This window comes from Ceratina calcarata, unplaced genomic scaffold (assembly GCF_001652005.2).
Source record: "Ceratina calcarata isolate Rehan_Ccalc_2016 unplaced genomic scaffold, ASM165200v1 scaffold379.2, whole genome shotgun sequence".
Taxonomy (NCBI): Eukaryota; Metazoa; Arthropoda; class Insecta; order Hymenoptera; family Apidae; genus Ceratina; species Ceratina calcarata.
Window position 1 is genome coordinate 502,649 of NW_017161115.1, and position 19,675 is coordinate 522,323.

A 19,675-nucleotide genomic window follows, 5' to 3' on the forward strand; every position below is an offset into this window, starting at 1 on the left:
GGATAAAGCCAATAAGTCACAACGTGCTAAAGACTTATGTAAGTTCTTCATTCCCGACTCGCAGTCACGCGAAATAAGTAATCGTTTATAAGAGACATCATCATTGCAAATTGAATCTGTCGGAAGCGAGGATGATTAGTCTCGATTTCACAGTTGGTAGGTCTGTAGTACGTACCGCAGACGACAGTTAAAAATGACTGTTCCTCTTCGCCCTCGGAAGGACCGAGACAACGTCCGCCCCGAGAGAAACAAACAGCTCGGGACGGAGACAGTAAGTGCGGAGGGAATAGAGTTACAGTGATACTATGAACGAAGTGTTTCCCAGCGTAGTTAACGATTCCGCCGATGCTTAAACACTGTAATCGATAGAAACGATTCGCGATACCAAAGAGATTTCCTTTAATTGATCCTAAGGGTCCTCAGGGTCCGGTCTGGAGCCGGATCGGACTGCCACTCCATTAAATCCATCTGCATTCGAAAGACTATCCGAAAGCCGAGTTCCTCCGAGCATAACGAGGACGATCCATTCTTGCCCTCCGACCCCTCGCGCCTTTCCTTATTCCGTGCTTATGTGTACCGCTTCCTCTCTCTTTCTTTTTTCCCCCTCACTTCCTCCAAGCGATCTGTCTCCCTCGCGTTCAATATTTACATACGAATCGATATACCTGGGCTAGTGAACGATACTTTTCAGTGGCGTCATGCAGGGCGAACAAACAAGATCAAACAAGAATCAGAAAACGAAGATAAGAGAACACTGCAAAGGTGGACACAGACTAGAACATTCGCTTGTAACAGAACAGCGAGCACGCGTACAGGTTTCACGAATCAAACAATCCTCGTTTTAACCCTTTTAGTACCGGCGAAAAGAACGTACCTAACAATAAGCGAAGAATACCGGGCCGAATCGGCGAATTTGCAGAGGTTTGCGAAAATGCTCGTAAAAACGAAAGTAGAAGTGATATTTACAAAATATAAAAAGCAGCATATTCGGAAATAAAGGGAGAATAAAATGTTACGAATTGTGTTTGATTATTTATTGAAAATTTGAACGACGATATATCGTCGTTCGGTAGTAAAAGGGTTAAGCTTGCCATTCTTTGATATGATCGAAAATCTCTTGTGTGATGTGTGAAAAAGTGTGATTTGCTGCGAATTCGTAACGATCGATAATCGTCTGGTTCAACGTGACGACATCAGACGCATAATTGCATCGATCCTCGTTCGCGGAGACCCGCAGTGAAATATGGTCGGATATCAGCAATTACCCGTGCCAGTCATCGTCACACAGTTCGACTGTGTGCCCCCTATTCGTTATCAACCATCGAGGCATTTGTTTATCCGTCTCGCATCCCCGCTTGGCTGCGCTCCGATGTTACGTGCGCGCGTAAACCTTCTCCGCGCACAATGCGCGTTCTCCAGAGTTATGGCCGTATACGTCACCCAATGGATTATAGTCCAGCGGCGATACACCGGGGTCAAACGCCCTGTTATCACCGGCGACGGGGAATGCGCGGACACGGACGTACGTCAATATTTGGAAACTTTGATCGGAGTTTTACTAATCGACAATCGGCAGGGAATCAAAGAATCGTCACGTATATCGTTTGCTTCCATGCATCCCGTCACGTTTGGTCCACGAAAAATAATAGCCGGCTCAGAGGTTCTCGGAATTTTTGTCGCTCGTCAAAAAAAATTAAACAGGGATTTAAAGCAAAGAAATGGAAAAAGCATCGTGCTTAGGTGATAAAATGAAATGAAATTCACAGATTTAGTTATCACACCTGACTCGATACAGTTCTAATAATAATTTGAACGCAGTTCTCTATGGAATGCGGTAAACCGTATCGTGGAACGATTCGGAGTACACAGTCGCAAATTATCTTAGCGCTAGCCTATCGGTGCTGCTTCTAAGTCTCTAACTGGGCGTATCTAATAAAAACAAAAAAGAGAAACTGGGTCACTGGAGAGTGTATTACATGTGTTTCATCGCTATTAATCGAATCGCCCTCTCTCCTTACTCTCGGCTGTTTCATATTTTTTTTCGCGTAACTAGCGTACGCACGCGCGTGAGTACGATAGGCGATGTCGATAACCATAATCGTCTCGTTCTTATTATCAACGATGCGCTATTTCCTGTCCGTAACACATGCGAAACACTTACATGTGGGTCACGAGCATTTATGTAATAATTATTGTTGATTAATTATACGCCATGACGTGTATGCTATTCGTTTCTTCTGCGTTCATTAGCATCTATTTTTTTTCCCGTCGAAGATACAGATCGTTTATTCACCGTCGCGTGAAATTGCGATCGTGGCAAAGAACCGGAATTCGCTGTTTTCTAGGCGCGCCTCGTGTTCTAAGCATAGACGCGTACGACTGTACGGGATTGTTTATTCCTAGACTGGCGCCAAATAATTTCTTGTATCTTTACGTATCTTGTTAACAAACCTGGCGGTAAACGAACGTGCCGAAATTGAAATCTGTCAACAAACGAATTATGCCAAGCACGCGGGGGATTGCGCGGCGGCAGCGGCGTGCGCGTAACACGCGGTGCACGTATGACAGAGACGTGTTCGGGATGATGTTGTTCGCATCCGGCGAACAAACGCTACACGTGTCAAGATATTGCGTCGTTCCCCACCACCGCGGACGCCGCAAAATTATGTTGTACTCACTATGTTGTTGTGTCGCCTATATGTACTACGGCGATTAGTGTCAGAGGCTCGCTCGCCGTCTTTTTCAGGCCGGGATACTCGATCCACGAATCATATGTGGACAAACGTCCGTCGAGACGGTTCCTCTCGTCGAACTTCCGGACGTTGATCTAATTTTCGAGTAAAACTAGCCAGACTAAAATCGTATTCAATACGAAAATATTAAATATAGAATACAATTTTATCTTCTGATTCAAATATATTTCGGAATATTTAGAATTTTCTGAATGCAATCTTTAATCGTGCTTGACAGCATTTACAATTGTCTTATAATCTCAAAAACATTTCCTAATAACAATAATAATAATTGTTTATAGGTTTATTGCCTTGGTACAGTCGATGACAAACATTTATATGATAATATTCTGATATACATATGTAGAATTGTCATGCATTTACGTGTCAGCTTTCTCTTTTTGTTGTATCATCTCTTAATTAGCATATCTCGTAGCCACTTTCCTCTTTTCTTTTCTCTTAAGATTTCTTTCAACAGTACATCTTTTCCTGCTGATTTTTCCTTCTTTACTTTTTTATTTGTCTCTTGATTTCCTCTATTGCGATACTGTCTCTTCAATGCTTTCTTCTCTAATTGTCTAGTTTCCGTAAGTTATCCTCTGTTCTTAGTCCTCTTTAAATAGAAGTCTCTTAAACTGTTCTTTCCACTGTTCCCTGTTGGTCTTTTATGCCAGTTTATTTATTTTGTCCATGTCTAGTTCTTTACGACCTTCTTGGATCTCTTGCAGTTCCTCTGATTATCTGTACTCTGTCTTGCGTGGTGGTCCTTATTAGCTTCGACCTTTCTACCCCAACCTTTGCTCAGCCCTTATCCTTTCTATAGATTTCCTTCTTCTTTATTCCTCGTAGAACTTTCGTTTATTTTAAGCACTACTTTTCTTTTCCTCTGTGTTTTATTCTGTGAAAGCAGTGATCTTTTCCAGACACCTCGTAGACACGTGTCGTTGCTGTCTTTGTCACCACGTGACCTCCCACGTTTCTCAATATCTAATATTCTCAAAAGCTGTTAATCTACAAAACATTTCATTCAAATAAGTGATTTAACCCGTTTAGTACCGGCGAAAAGAACGTACCTAACAATAAGCGAAGAATAGCGGGCCGAATCGGCGAATTTGCAGAGGTTTGCGAAAATGCTCGTAAAAACGAAAGTAGAAGTGATATTTACAAAGTATAAAAAGCAGCATATTCGGAAATAAAGGGAGAATAAAACGTTACGAATTGTGTTTCATTATTTGTTGAAAATTTCAACGACGATATATCGTCGTTCGGTACTAAAAGGGTTAAGAGCAGACAGTTGTATATAAATTGGAGTATCTGTTTTACAGAATAGAATTAGAAAAAAAACAGTTTATTGCATGATAATCGTATGACCAGGAACAGAATATAACGTGTTTACACGACTCGTAATCTTCTGTTACGGAGTCCTTGCCTGCGCGTCGGAGACTTTGTTCCACCCACGCGATCCCGCGTTCCGCGGAGTCGCGACGTCCAATGAAACGAGACAGAATATGCGTAACGTCGATTGATATATTGCGTGAATCGCGTCGGCAATAAAATAGCCGGGCGTCCGGCCAAATGCGAATTCTAACTCATCCCGATGGCCGCGCGCGTCTGATCACCCTCGCGTTCAGGAATTCCATGGTTTGTAAACAATCGTAAGTCGCGGACAACAGTCGCATTCTTGGATAAGAATTCGTTGTAAATAAATGATAGGAGCTATTCACTGTTTCCTCTTCGCTGCTCTGTCTTGATTGTCTCGGTTTAAACGCACTTCTAGCCTCAAAGAATCAGATTCAAAACGATCACCGTTGTGGAGGATAAAATTAGAATTACATTTTTGAAATTAATTGCTAGCCAATATGTTTTAAGTGATAGTTTGCTTTTTGAGTTACTGAAAAACGTGACACGAAACTTTAGTAAGTTACGATTTGCTGTCGACCACGTGCGTTCGTCGAATTTCGGCCAGTTTAAGGCCTGTTCCCATTACCGTAGCCGTAGTGAGAATACTACGTGGAAGGGGGTGAAATTTTTAACTCGAGAGATGCCCCGGCGGAGCCTACAGTACCGTAGGAGAAAATTGAAAGTATAGGGAAACCCATGTAAAAGCACGGGGGCTTCAGAAGGGCCCGCCGACTCGTTCCGCAGACTAGCGCGAAAATCCGACGTAATCTTTCTGGTTTCACCGAAATACGGGTGTCAGGTTTAATTAAGAAAAATGTTCGTTCGGTGATCTAACCGATGCGTCGTTATCTAACCACGCGGTGCACTCCGGGTATCTGGAGACCTCTTTCTCGTGCTCGATTACGTTATTTATACCCCGTGACGGCGTCGCTATCTATTTAGCTCAAAAACTGCATCGGCAGCGTTCATCGTTCCATGTTTATCTCGCAGCAGACGAATCCGGCTCGTGGAAAACGCGTGCTGCCCGCGTCTTGCTCGCGTCCTCTTCGCAGCGCGCTTTATCGGTCCCGGCCCTCTCGGCATTGTTTTATCACGCTGCAACGTTGCGCTGCAACATTATCGCCCGACCGGTTACCGCGAGTTTTATGCACGCTCTTTTATCGTAGCCCGTTCCCGTCGTTTCCCTTTCCGACGATTACGCCATATTCACCGAGCAATTATCTTCGTTTCGCCATGCTGCACCGCGTTGCGTCTGGAACGGTCCCGTAAAATCGGATCGATTCAAATCGGGCCAGTTATTCTCTCTTCGGTCTTTCGAAGATAAACTCGTCCTCGCGTTCGAATAAATCAAGACCAGTTTCATAATTCCGTATTTATAATTAGAATATCGATATTATAACGTTAGTCCCATTGAGAGTCGATGATGAATTTTCAGCTAATTTTACCACGGATTATTTTCGTTACGAATCTCTCAATTGATCGTTCAAACATCACACGATCCTCTGTTATCGCTCGTGTGTGTACAACGCGCGCCCACGACTGCACGTGGATCTTCGTTTAACGACGGATTTGCACTCCGCGATCGCACTCTTCCTCCGGCCGCTGAATTAACAGGGTTTTATGGCCGCCCGATGAATTTTCATAGCGCAGGCCTTGAGGTGCCCCCGGCCGACGTTGCTCCCGATGGATGATGTCACGTATCAAAAGTACTTACTTAGTTATACGGACCGGGGAACAGGCGTTCGCATGCTGGACGCGCATAAGAAATACATACATGCATGTACGCGTAGACCTCAAGGAGACAAATGATTTTTATTGATAGTCCAGCGTTCACCAAACGCTTACAGTTCGTTCGGAATATGCGATCTGGCTTGATAAACTTCCTGGTTTCTTAATCGTTTCGAAATCTGTCCGTATGTGTATATCGTTAATCTCGCGAAAATGAAAGCCGATTTTATTAAGGAAATTATTTCGAGAGTATATCGAGCAGTAATTCTGTCTCCAATCAACCATCCATGAAACTAGCGGTCGTTTTTATTAAAGATTTTATTCTGAAACGAATCTAGAGAATTGGAGCAAGCCTGGCTTTATTCAATCGTCTATAGAAATAGCAATAAAGTCTATTAAAGAATTTTATTCTGAGATCAATTTAGAGGCTTTTGAGTCCAGGACAATTGTTATGACTACGCGAGAGTCCAACCTTATCTTTTGTTCTAAAGTGAAAACCGATAAGTAATGAAACTAGTACTCTATTGATCACAATGTAATTCCGTGTCATTCTGCTCTTTGCTCCATCGCTGTAAAAAGTTTTGAAATCTTCTTACCTCTAGAACTGACCTCAGCTTCTCAGTACCAAAGAGAAGACTGAATCGTACGTGTACGCGTTCCTGTTTTTATTCCAACGCATCTTAAACGTCTCAGTGATAACGCGTATCAGGATACGAGCAGTATTACAAACAGATTTAATTGGCCTGCCTCGTAAACTGTTACGTAAGTCGTGTTATTCGATTTGACTCGAAAGTGAAATTGCCCGAACCGGGTTTCTTTACTCCGGTCAGCGAACACGCGTGAATCGAGGTAACCCACGATTTAGAGAACACGATCGATTTCCTTGTAGCTAATTTTACATCAATCATATAGTTATATCTGGTCGAACGAGTAGAAAACTGATCTCTTTATTTACTGTCCAGTATAATTCTTCGGTTTGCGATAAAATTAGAATCGTGTATAATTATGAAATTAATCAAATGACGTAGAAGTCGTATAACACGATTAAATGTTTGTCTATTGAGAGTCTTGCCTCTTCATACAAAATCAAATAATCAAACTTGTTTCTGGTTTTCGGCGTTCCACGTTTAAAATTTAACAGGCGGACCGGTATAAATGATCAATGATCGTCGTCTCTATTATCGCGTTCACTGGTAGATTTTCGCTTAAGCCAGGTGTGTGCCGATCAACGAGGAAGCGTCGCGCTTTATTTATTTAGCGAGAGGGTGCTGCCCTTTCTCGTTCATCAGGATCATCCCTCGCGGCTCGTAAAGTGCGAATCGTGACCATTACAGCCTCGGTACAAAGTGCTTTAAATATCTTCGGTACGGGTTACGTAAAAAGATAATCCCTCTCTCGCTCCGAGCAAAGTTGGTTGTCCGTGCCGTTATCTTTTATGTAATAACATCTCTAGCCGCGATTTCTCTATCGGGACATACTAGGTTCCCGCCGCGTTTTCGCTAGCGTTATCTCTGTGTACCTCCACTCCTTGGTTTTGATTGAAACCGAGATATTATTCTCAATTTACAACGAGGCCACTCCGATCCATATGCTGCCTTTCCTAAAAAAAAAGTTAATCCCTTCCACGTCATAAGAGTGTTTAGACAATGATAACGCGATAATCTTCTGCTTCATTGCCTATAGACTTTTTCTTTATTCGAAGAAAAAAAACTCGTGGTGAAAATGAAACGGGCCCCGACAGATTTAACGCCGAGCTGAATAACAATCTGGTTAGAAGCTCGAGTGTCAATCGGCAGGTCGGAGCACATGTCGGCTACGAAACACGTGTGACCGGTTTCGCGACGGCTCGAGTCTGCCGGCGATAAAATACGTTCCCATGGAAAACGGGGATCGGTCGTAGGAATCGTCGGCGTTTTTCGCGGAAGCGTGTCGTGTCCTCTTCGCCAACGAGACGCACATTTGTTGCGTCGATCGGAGACGCCAGAGATTCTCTCGATTGCATAATGTCCCTCGCGCGATGCACCGGCTTTTCGCTAGTAGCGTGACGAGCGACCGTGGAACCACGTTCCGATCCAATTTCTATTTATCAGATCGCTCTTATGAATAGTAATTATTTCTATCGCCGTGACGATCCACCGTTCTTTTCTTTCCTTTTTTTTTTTTTATTTTGTCGTCTGTCCTCGTTTCGTTTCCCTTTTCGCCGGTGATTAATGCGCGAACGGACGAGGAAAATTGCATACAATTTGTATCCCCGTAACGATGATTTAGTAACGGTACGCGTGCATTTGTCGAACGTCACCGGCGTCAGATCAAAAGGGACAGATAAGCGCGTTGTTCTCGCCCGGATGAATGATGCGTCATTTTAAACGATCCGATCGATACAATGAACGATTGTTCGCTTTATACGGCCGAGCCATTAAAACGGTCCCGATTCTGTTCATCGGGACACTGTCGCTGTTTATTGTTTTTTCGACCGTCGCATGTAAATCGCGAGGAGACCCCGTGGTCGTTCCTCACGTTTATCGTCGACGCACGCAAACTCGTCCGATCATCAGAAACTAAACGGAAAAGGGAAAATATGTACACGCGGGTATGTATTTGCATTCGCATTTAGATACAAAACGATTGAGCCCGGCTCTCTTCGTTTGCTCGACTCGTTCCTGGCTTGTATGACGATCGCAGAGTAATCGCAATTAAATACGCTGTTCAAATATTATTCACATGCACGATTTCAATAACAATTTTTTTCTAAAGAGGATGTCGATAGCCGCTTCATAAAATGAATTGAAAAATAATTTTATAAATGTTTTTCCATGGGAAAACAAACATCTCGATTTTTATTCGTTTCATGAAATTACGAATCGGTAATAACAATTGATTAAAATGAAATGGGCAATGAAATTTAAACCCATTTGAATTAATTCGTTTCACAATTTCATAAAAACTTAATGAAACGAAATTTCAACGAGGGATTTATCTCTCAATTTAACTCCAATTATTTCTACGCCGTTCAGCATAAAATAATTCCTCTAAAGTGGACGGAAGAATTTGTTACAATCAGCCGTGAAGCGAATATTATTTCATCGATGACGATTCACAGGCCGGTTCGACGTTATTGGAACGATTCCAATAAGCAGTTAAGGTGGCCGGTTTTTGATTGACAGCCGATCGCCGGTGCCAAATTCATCGGCGTGGTTTTACGCGAAACAGTCGGCGATTATCGCACGGGTGCATCGTGTGACGTCCGGTTCCTCGCGCGATCTACCCGGTGTTCCAAAAATAATATCGCTTATTACACGTACACGGGTCGCGTGCAAACGAAAAGGAGGCGATTCTATCTTTACCTTCGCGTATGAGCTAACGTCCGACGATATCTTTGGCTTGTTTATGCCGGAGCGGTTGCGAAACAATCTCGCGGGGATCATTAGATTCTTTAGGATGACGGTAAATTATAATTGCCTAACGAGCCGCGCCGAGTTTGGCCACTCCCTGGACACTTTTTCGACCCGAACCGCATTTTGATCCGCGAGTATGTAGATTAAGATCGAGATCTTGGCTCGAGCGGTGCCGATTCTGGAGTGCTTAAACGGATCCTGTTTACGAACGGGTTTTCTTGACGTCAATTTTAACTATACGCTTGTTGCATCGACGAGACCGAATAATTACGGCTAAAACAGTGCTAATTTCGGGCTATTCTATCAACCGTGGCCAACAGCCGGTGCCAACAAAATTGGAGTAAACCTACAGGCCCGCGGCGCGGCGTAGTCGCATTAATTGACTCGTGTCACTTACAGTCAATTAATCCTTAATTAGTTAATTCGGCATCTCTGTCTTTCGATTCGTATTTTAGTCGATCAGGTTTATTCAGATTATGAAAGCGCAAGGTGTTCGTCAACAGGTTTTTCCCAATTAAACATGACTCACGGGATTATTTTCAAACGGCGAGCATTCGGACCGTGGCGGCGCGGTTAATTAACAATTGCATCGAGCTAACAATTGCTCATCGCGTTAATCACACTTTCACCTCAATCATTCTCGCTAAACCCGGCGTTGCGCGAGAAAGAGTGGCCGGTGACTCACGTTCCTCCTCTCAATCATTTTTTTTCTTTTTTTTTTTTTATAACAGCGATTGGAAAAGCGTGAAACGATTATAACGCTGTCCGATGATTCACATGCGCGATACCTGATCGAATTTTGCCCGCCCGACGCTTCAAACAATGTAAAATCCAGTCGATCGGTTTTCACAGAGAATGCACGGCGCTGTGGACGTAATATAGTAGACCGCGGCGGCTATTTCCGGCCATTTTTCACAGAGGACTGTAAATACTTTTACGTTTTATATTGCACCCGTCGCGTTTGGGGAACGCGAAAGGTGTGTGCATTAAATGCAATTTCGAATCAATGGGAATATAAAATATGACAGAGGACGGGCAGTTTTTGAGAGGCGTACGCGCGATGCGGCAGCTCGAAAACTAATCAATCGACGTAACTCTATTATTGCGCGTCGCGTGTCACGCGATGCGATGTTTTCCGAGCGCTTTGGAAAGCTGCCGTGCAACATTTCAGATAGCACGGTTTCGCAGACAGGCTGAATACGTATAGACCGACAATGGAGCCTATCCAACGCGAATCGCGAAACAAGAGGGACACTAGTTATGTACACCGTGCGTTACACCTACTCAAATAAAATGACGTATATTTCCTACCTGCGTTTTATTGCATATCTGAAATTCTCATTCAGTTATAAAACATGACCAGAGGCGCGTGTTCAGTAGAATTATTTTTCTCGTATTTTCTCAGTCATAAATGATCCAAGAAAATAATTCAAATAATTCAGTAAATTAATCACGTAGAAAATACCCAATATTTCAAATTATGACAAACACGATAAACTACATAAATATCTTCTTCATTTGCAATGATAGAAAAAATATCCTTTATTCTGTGTAAACAGTATTAAAAAATTAAACCTTGCAAGAGCAACTTTGTAACATTATTAATATTCTTATAAATGTATATTTTAATTGCTAATAATTATATCAATGATGTTAATAATTATATCAATTAATATTCTTATAAGTGTATATTTTAATTGCTAATAATTATATCAATGATGTTAATAATTATATCAATTAATATTCTTATAAGTGTATATTTTAATTGCTAATAATTATATCAATGATGTTAATAATTATATCAATTAATATTCTTATAAGTGTATATTTTAATTGCTAATAATTATATCAATGATGTTAATAATTATATCAATTAATATTCTTATAAGTGTATATTTTAATTGCTAATAATTATATCAATGATGTTAATAATTATATCAATTAATATTCTTATAAGTGTATATTTTAATTGCTAATAATTATATCAATGATGTTCAAAGCTCAGAGAAAAAACTTTAGCAAAGCATTGATCTTTTGGTGAAAAACATTTTACTTATCATCGCAAATGAAGGAGGCCATTTTTTTTAAAATGCGTTTCGAGGTAGACTAAAATATTTTATTGAAACGATAATTGGACGAATGGAAATGTTGACGGAAGACGGGGAGAGTTCGGATCTTCTATGAGGGTAAGCGCCACTTGATTAGCCTTCGTTCGCGCATTCGAAATCTGCCGCCGGCAAACAGTCTCCCGCGTCGGAATTGGGTCAAGTCGCAAAATAGCTGTACCCGGACGCGTTTATAACGGCCGGCATGCGTGCCGCGTGCGTCGCGACCACTTTGGAGCCGGCAATTTCGCTGTTCGTCTTTGCGTGCCGCACGTGCGTTCCTCCTTGGGCACCGGCGTTATCACGTGCCGGCCCCGTGCAGCGGTGCGCCCACCCGTCGCTCGAAAATTCCGTCGACGCGCGAGCGTAACGCAAAAAATCGTTTATCGCACGAAATTTTACAGGGAATCGTCACTTGCTTCGGCTAAATTCTGCTCTTTATCGTTCGACAGAGACTGTCAAAGAACAACGAACAACTTTTGACTCGGCATGTAATTAAGATAAAATTTATACATATGTGACCCGATTGAACTCGACGGATTGAGAATCATTAGAATCGTGCGTATCGACTGGCCGGCAATTTTTTTCGTTTAGCATGAAAATTGTCGTGGTGTCCACGTGCAGTATAAAAGACGGTATAATCGCATAAGCGATAAAGCTAATCTTAGACGGTCGCATACTTTGCACTCTCGTAATCGATAGTTAATTATACCCGGTAGAAAAAAAAAGACAATTATCGAGCGAGCCTTCATTGATGAATAATAAGATGTTGAATAATTGAGCGATTTCTAGGTACGGGCGGACATTATTATGGAGGATGGAACGGAAGGAAACACGGGCCGTTAATTACGTATTGTCCGCGCGCAGGCACCGTACGCATCCCGTAAACCGATCTACTTTCGCTGGCCAGAGACGAAAAGGCCGCGCGATCCGGCCAGGCCGCGGGTCGGTTCGATAAACACTTTATTTCGGGTCGTGTCGAAACGTTGCGGTGGTGTGCCGCATGCCGTGCACCACCTAAAAATACACGACTCCGCGGACCCGAGCCCTTCGCCCCTCTTCCCGCGGATTCTCACCGAAACTGTGATCGAAAATAACTTTTCCGAAACACCTGGCACCCCGTCGTCTTATTCCGCACGTCGGATCTCCACGGACCCTCTTACTCCGCCGATTTTCCACCTGTTCGCCGGGTTCTTCTCCCCATTTCATCCCCTTTGTCTGTCCGACCCTCGAACGCCCCGATTCGCCACCCTTAAATCTTCTTTCGTCGGGTTAGAAACGCACGGGATCAAGCGAAATCGTTCTTTACGAATTCGTTTGTTCTTGCGAAAATAACGTTACGTCAGGCTGTGTTATGATGATTCCGGAATCGAATGATGCGTCAGGTGTTCTCTGCCTTTTCTCTCGTCCGTTGATTCTGATAAGATTACGAGCTTATTTACATTGCTGCGAATTTTCGGCCGGGGAAAGTACTGAATTTACTTTTATGTGTCGGTTCTGATCGGCGTGATAGATAGAAAAACTTTGGATATTGACTTTGTCTGATAATGGTGTAAAAAATATTTACTTAATTTCGTGGGAACTCAGTCTCGAAATTAAGAGTGTCAGACTTTATCTAGTATACGTATGTATATATGAAATGTCTGTTCTCTAGTGATCTATGGTTTCTGTTTAACCAGAAGACACATGACGAAGAAAGCCATTAGCCTGAGAGCCAGACTGTATTTATATTAGAATTCAACAAACTCAAATTATCTCTTAATAAACAGCATCGTTAGAAACTAATTACTAATCGTTATCTCGACTTATGGGACAATTTCTATCATTTCTTTAAATATTCTTTTATCTCATTGTCTCTCGATGTCGCTGACATTGAAACAAAAGATCGATCTTGAACTGGAGATCAATGAGTCACACTTTAATCGCGTTAGAAACGATCAAAGAATTATTGCAAGTGGAAGGAAAAGTTTCGGTGTGAGATCAGCATTAACCGCCTATATTTGCGATACTCCGATGCTGGCTACGTTCCAAGGGATGCTCGCTGAGATTCTTAGAAACAGGCTCATTTCCCTTCTCCCTCCCGGTACTTTCCCAATCTCTCGATGCAACTCTGCGCTTCCACGTGCGGGTCGATGCACGATCATTGGGCTTTCTGGGTTAATCACCGAATTCTTTACCATACGCGTTAACTTCATACGTACTCTGGTCTCTAATCACATATCGATACAATGTGCGTCAATCCAATTTAAAGAATTCACGTTGATCACGAGAATGTCGTCATTAATAATAATCAGTATCGCCCACTGGCTACTGCAACTTCACAAAATGAAGTTGAATAATACTAACTGACGAAACTATTGAAATTTATTGACCGAAAAATGAATCCTGTTATCGCATAACTTTATTTCCTTGTTTCAAAGAATACGAAATAGACCGGGCGCTCGTAACACAAAAAATGGAACAATTTATTACAGGCTGTCATTGATAGGGGAAATATTTACAGCCACAAGCTGTAGATAGATGTACTTAAAAATCTTCGTTACGTGTTAATGCGTACTTAAACATTAACTTTAGTTAGCAAAAAGAACGTAGTTTCTTGAAACAACTTTCAAACAGTCTGCCATTTATTTGAACACAAAACAAGATTGCGCGATCCATAAAAAGCTTATTGGCAGATGGTTTTCTCCAGTACAAGAATAAAGCGTACTTATGTTAGTTAGTAATTAAATCGTATAAGAAAAATCGTCTAAGAACAATTTTTTACAATCTGCCAAGCTCAATTTAGGCTAATGTTAGCGTAAAGTTGACGAAATTTCACAAGGCAGACTGTTTGAAAGTTGTTTCAAGAAACTACGTTCTTTTTACTAACTAAAGTTAATGTTTAAGTATGCATTAACACGTAACGAAGATTTTTAAGTACATCTATCTACAGCTTGTGGCTGTAAATATTTCCCCTATCAATGGTAGACTGCAAAAAATTGTTCCATTTTTTGTGTTACGAGCGCCCGGACTAAAATGGACAAGAGTCATGTCTGTTATGAACTCGATAATCGCGAGCGTATCAAATCGATGTTCCACGATCGTTCCAGTTTCATTAGATAATTTCTGTTCGCTCGAGAGGAAAATACTTTCACACTTGATACGAGCCAATCAGAGACTTTGATCCAAGCCGTCGACGGGCAACGTGAATTCAATAAAGAGGCTTGACGTTGATGTCACTGCTACCGTCATGTCATTTGCTGGCTACGTGTCCGCGTTCACGTATATCCCCCGGTAGCATCGGTTTCCGCGAATCGATTCTGTTTTCGCGATTAACTGATAAATGATTCATGGGGTGGACGCGACGTGTGCGTCGCCGCGCGTAAACAGTCGCATAAATTAGCCAAGCGTTTGCCGGAGGATTCCGGAAATCGTCCGATTTCGACTCGCGTTGAATCTTGCCAGATGATGTTATGCAGAGTCGACGTAATACGGGCGAGATATAATCCCGGCCAGTCGATGTAACGTCGCTGTACGCGTCACTACGTAATCTGCGTTGCCAGCGTCGTGACCAGATTATTCGACAGTCGCTCTTTTATGCTAATCAAGTGAAACAGGAATTACACACGCGGTTCCGTTGCCATTATAGCCGGTCGTGTCGTTTCCAGGGACAGATCGAACAATGCCTTTGCGTTCAGATCGAAAAACAAGATTGAATTCTTTATATGGGAACTTTTTATAAACATATAATAGGCATACGTAAACATGGGATCGTTGGTCAATTTGCTGATCGAGCTTGATTACGTCGGTACCATATTCTACGTTACTGCTTTACATGACGTGTTTCGATAAACTTATCATCGACCTGTGCGAACTGTGTGCAGTTCTATTTTAATCGTCACGCGGTTCACGGGAGAGAAAGCAGATTCCCAGAAACGAAACGTCGTCGCCGGGAACAAAGGTGACACGTGGATCGCGCGTAACTTCTAATATTGAGAACTTGACACATCGGGAAGTCAGTGGCCCGATGCCAAGAGGCGGCTGTTCGCTTCGGGAAGCATCCTAGCTACTGGACGACGACCCTGAATCGTGCACCGGCGTTCCCTAACGCTCCATCCACAACAGATTCGATTTTCATTCAATTGCATTCGAGTTACATAAGAAAATCGCAGTCAAATATTTCCTTGGTCGGTCGGTCTGAACCCTTTCGTTCGCGAAGAGAAAATTGAGCACCGGGCCATCGCGGAAAGAAGTCAATTATAGGAAGCAAAGTTGAAATGAGAACAAGAACTGGCCGGTGCTCTATTTCCACCCCGGCGTGGCCGTGTTCCTTCCTTTTTTTTTTTTTTTATTCCCCGACAGCCAATTTCGGAACGAAAGTTTCGCGTTCTCCAGAGGGTTCCGCTGTTGATTAGTCTCGGCACGAGCTATCGTCGGATATACATACACACGTACGTGGACACGTGTACTCGGTTTTATTACCGTAGTACTGTTTGCGGTGTCATCAACGAGTTTAGCTATCTCGTAAATTATTTGCTTGAATTCTTTTCCAACCACGTAAATACCGGCAACAAGGACGCGATTAATTGACTGGAGATATTTGTATAAGTGAATACGGCAAATTTTCCCTTACGATAACCATCGGACAGTAAGCCCTGGGCCACGCGATACAACCAAACGACGCGACGTCGTAAAAAATGAAGTGACGTCAGGGAACGATGTCACCGGGTCGAAGTTAAGCAGCAGATAATTAATTAACCGATGATAATTAGCGGACTGGAACATCACCGGCCGATTCTCGTGTCAAGGTTCCACTCTGCTTAATACGTGCGCACCCCGCGTTTTTCCCGGATTCGATTTTCCACATTTTTTCCAGTGCCACACGTGAACGTTAGGTCACCGTCTAAAAATAATTTCACTAATCGCGGATTTCATTTGCAGTTCCAATTTCTGTTGTCAACATTCGCCGAAAAATGGCTCGTTTATCTTAACGCGTTAATGATTAGAAGAAAATTGCATATTTTCACGCATAAATTACAACGAATACATCCTACCTTGTACAGCAAGCGCACGTGCGTCCACATAACTCTTTACATAATAGACTGATAATTTTAATTACTTAGATTACGTAGAATTTGGTTGCTTCGTGCAAAATAAACCGGTAGCTCGTTGTTGTTGTTCTACTTAAGAAATTGTTAGTACTTACGAGCGGATTATCGGGGCGGATCACTGAATTTCTACGGGCAGTTATCTGTTTGCTATGAAAACACGTCTTCGAACGCAGCTGTCATAATCTCAGCTACGTTCCTCTATCGATTCGGCGATAAAACGCGGCGAAACGTGCGTTTAATGTCCTATGATTTCGTCCTAGTCAGCACCTCCTCGCTTCCTAGCATTCACTGTCTTTTAGCAAACTAAAACGCAGCATCAGTTTAAGCTTAAAACATGTCGTTTAGATAGACATTTTCTTAGACGTTGGAACTTTCGATATTCTGTACTAAATATAGAGAGTAATTTTATATTGTCTTAATAAATGAATAAATAAATGAGTCGAGTATGTGAATTATCGAAGTTCTATCGATGATAGAATTAAGAATCAGATTTTGAGAGTAGAAGCTTTTAAATACACGTGGTTAAAGTCTTAGAGGGCTACTTAAGGAATAAATTATTTGAGGGTTCGTCTTTACATTTCGTCTTAAGCGAAACAGAATCGGTCTTAGGAACGATGGGACAATAGCTGTTGTAAATCAAGGGTCGTCGTCCGGCAATAAATATTGAGGCCTCGTCACTCCAAACCCTTAAGGATGTATTCTGACGAAGTCCAGATCTTCTGTTAATTTGAGAGTTTATATTTTTGTCATGCTTTTCGCCAAAATCCTCGTACAGTGTTGAATTTTTACTAAATAATCTGTCTGTACACTTAGCTATTGAATTTTCAGCATAAATAATTAGAGGAACATTTCTTAACACGTGTTTATTATTAATTATTAAATACTTGATGTTAGAAAGAGTGAACATTTTAAGGTGCAATGCGGCCCGGGTACATAAGCGCCTGAATAGCTCAGTCGGTAGAGCATCAGACTTTTAATCTGAGGGTCCAGGGTTCGAGTCCCTGTTTGGGCGATATTTTTTTTCTTATTCGAATCGATATAGGGAATATAAGTCGTGAAGACTCAAGATGACCCGTTATTTTATTGCCTGAATAGCTCAGTCGGTAGAGCATCAGACTTTTAATCTGAGGGTCCAGGGTTCGAGTCCCTGTTTGGGCGAGCTTCTTTTTGCTCAGTTATTTATTGCAACAGCCTTGTACGCGGATACAGTTACAATCGTTTATTTTTTCCTCACGCTATAAATTACACGTTTTTTGCATTCAACATTGCTGCGAAGTAACACGGTTGCGCAATATTCTGACCCTAATAAAGCGCGTATTTTCTTGGTGTTCCTCTCTCGTATTTGCTACCGTAATACGGAATACGTGTACACACGACTCGCCAGTCGGACATCCAAATTATAAATATTGCGGTAGCCAGTGTATAATTCAACGCCGATAATCTCCTGTAAAGAGAGTACAGATATGAAACGATAATTGAAACAGGAATGCGAATATTCTTCGGGAAAAGTTATCGTTTACCATACTTTCGCTTGTTCCAGAAGAACTGAGAAGTTCTTTCGATATTTACGATATAATATCCAGCGATTAATCATTTTCTAACGTTTGCATGACAATATTTGACATTAACCTAGCAAGGGAAAGACGGCTGCCTTCAATCATGATCTTCATTTTTACGCAACATTCACTTATTGTTAGAAGTCAGAAAATTGTATAACGAGTAATCATATACGTACAAGAAAGATTCTATGCATTTTTTTACTAACTTCGATATTTAACGAGTTACATATGATTAATCGGCATTTTATGGGTTCTGGCAAGATCCGGCCATTCCACCGTCGAAACAGCGAACTTTTGGTAAAAAATTTCGTTTTTCGCCAATAACTTCTAAGCCGTTGGAGATACGGAAAAATTGCATAGGACCTTTCTTGTAGAAGACGACGAGATCTACAATTTCTATATAAAAGTTTCTCGCTAGCGTCAATATTTAGCGAGTTATTGACGAAAAACTAAAAAACAGTTTTTCGCAAATTACTCGTAAACTATTGACGCTAGCGAATAAATTTTATATGGAAATTGTAGATCTCGTCGTCCTCTACAAAATGGTCCTATACATGGTCCCTTACGTCCACCCGTTCGGGAGTTATTGGCAAAAAACGAAAATTTCGCGAAATCTGAAAGGGTACCCCTTGGAAAAATCTCGGAAAAATGAAAAATTTTTTTTGTGTGGAATTTCGAGAAATGCTTCAAATAAAAGTTGTAGGTACTGCCATTAGCTATATGCGATCGTGTCATTATAATAAATCTTACAAAAAATCACGTACGTTATAATAAAATAAGAAATGATGCAGGAAGCGATTAACAAGCCGATTAAAATCGTATTTCAACTCAGAGAATGCCATCAATTTTCATCTGATAATTACGATGAAAATCGAGCATTAATTATGACTGCCAGTTTTTATCGAAATTCACCGCAAAAGGAAATCTAGAAAAATGTCTTAATCCATAATTGACTTAAATACCTGTCAGCCTTAAGAAATTTTTATGTAAATCGCAGCATCATTGTTTATGTTACATAACAGGTTTATTCATAGAATCACGTAAGATCGATAATAAGACTCGTTACGAGTTTACATATAATATATGTACATAGCGTATTTAACTGTTTATTCAGTTCTAAAATCGTACTAACGAAAATAAGAGAAGTTATGCAATACGCGCCTCCCATTATCTAATGGAAAATTTGATCGCCCGGCAGTACGTAAATGATCGAAACATTTCGTCAGAATGTTTTGAATCGAAATCGACTGCCTCCGTTTGGTTCTCTCCTTGAGTTTACGTATGCAGATAGTCGACAATCATGATCGATTATCGTCTGCTGAGATTTTAATCATCAATGCCGCGTCTCTAGAGTCTCCGTGATTTTTCTTTCATTATCAACTAGAATATCTCGCTGACTTAATGCACAAGTTTAATTTTATTTCAGTACTTTTTTTTCTACTTGCGTCGGAATCATTGGAATTACCCGCTCGCTCGCGTGAACCGGGAATATAAAAAAGTAACGTACAATGAAAGACCGCTCGCGATTTACTGGACGCAGAATGTAACGCGGCTATGAATAAGTAATGAAGACGCTAACAGCTTTCGCGGTATGCACTTGTCCTTCCACGAACTTATTAATCACGCCTCGTATTTGCACAGGTTTCTCATTTTCTTTAATGATAC

The 19,675-nt window shown here is 41.6% G+C and overlaps 1 protein-coding gene and 2 non-coding genes across 5 annotated transcripts in view; all 3 read left to right on the forward strand.

Annotated features, from left to right (window-relative positions):
- Nucleotides 1–19,675, forward strand: part of Sesn (Sestrin) — a 127,183-nt gene that overhangs the window by 53,235 nt on the left and 54,273 nt on the right. The window lies entirely within an intron of this gene.
- On the forward strand, nt 17,391–17,463 carry TRNAK-UUU (transfer RNA lysine (anticodon UUU)). Its single transcript has one exon. It is a non-coding gene; the product is annotated as a tRNA-Lys (tRNA).
- Nucleotides 17,537–17,609, forward strand: TRNAK-UUU (transfer RNA lysine (anticodon UUU)). Its single transcript has one exon. It is a non-coding gene; the product is annotated as a tRNA-Lys (tRNA).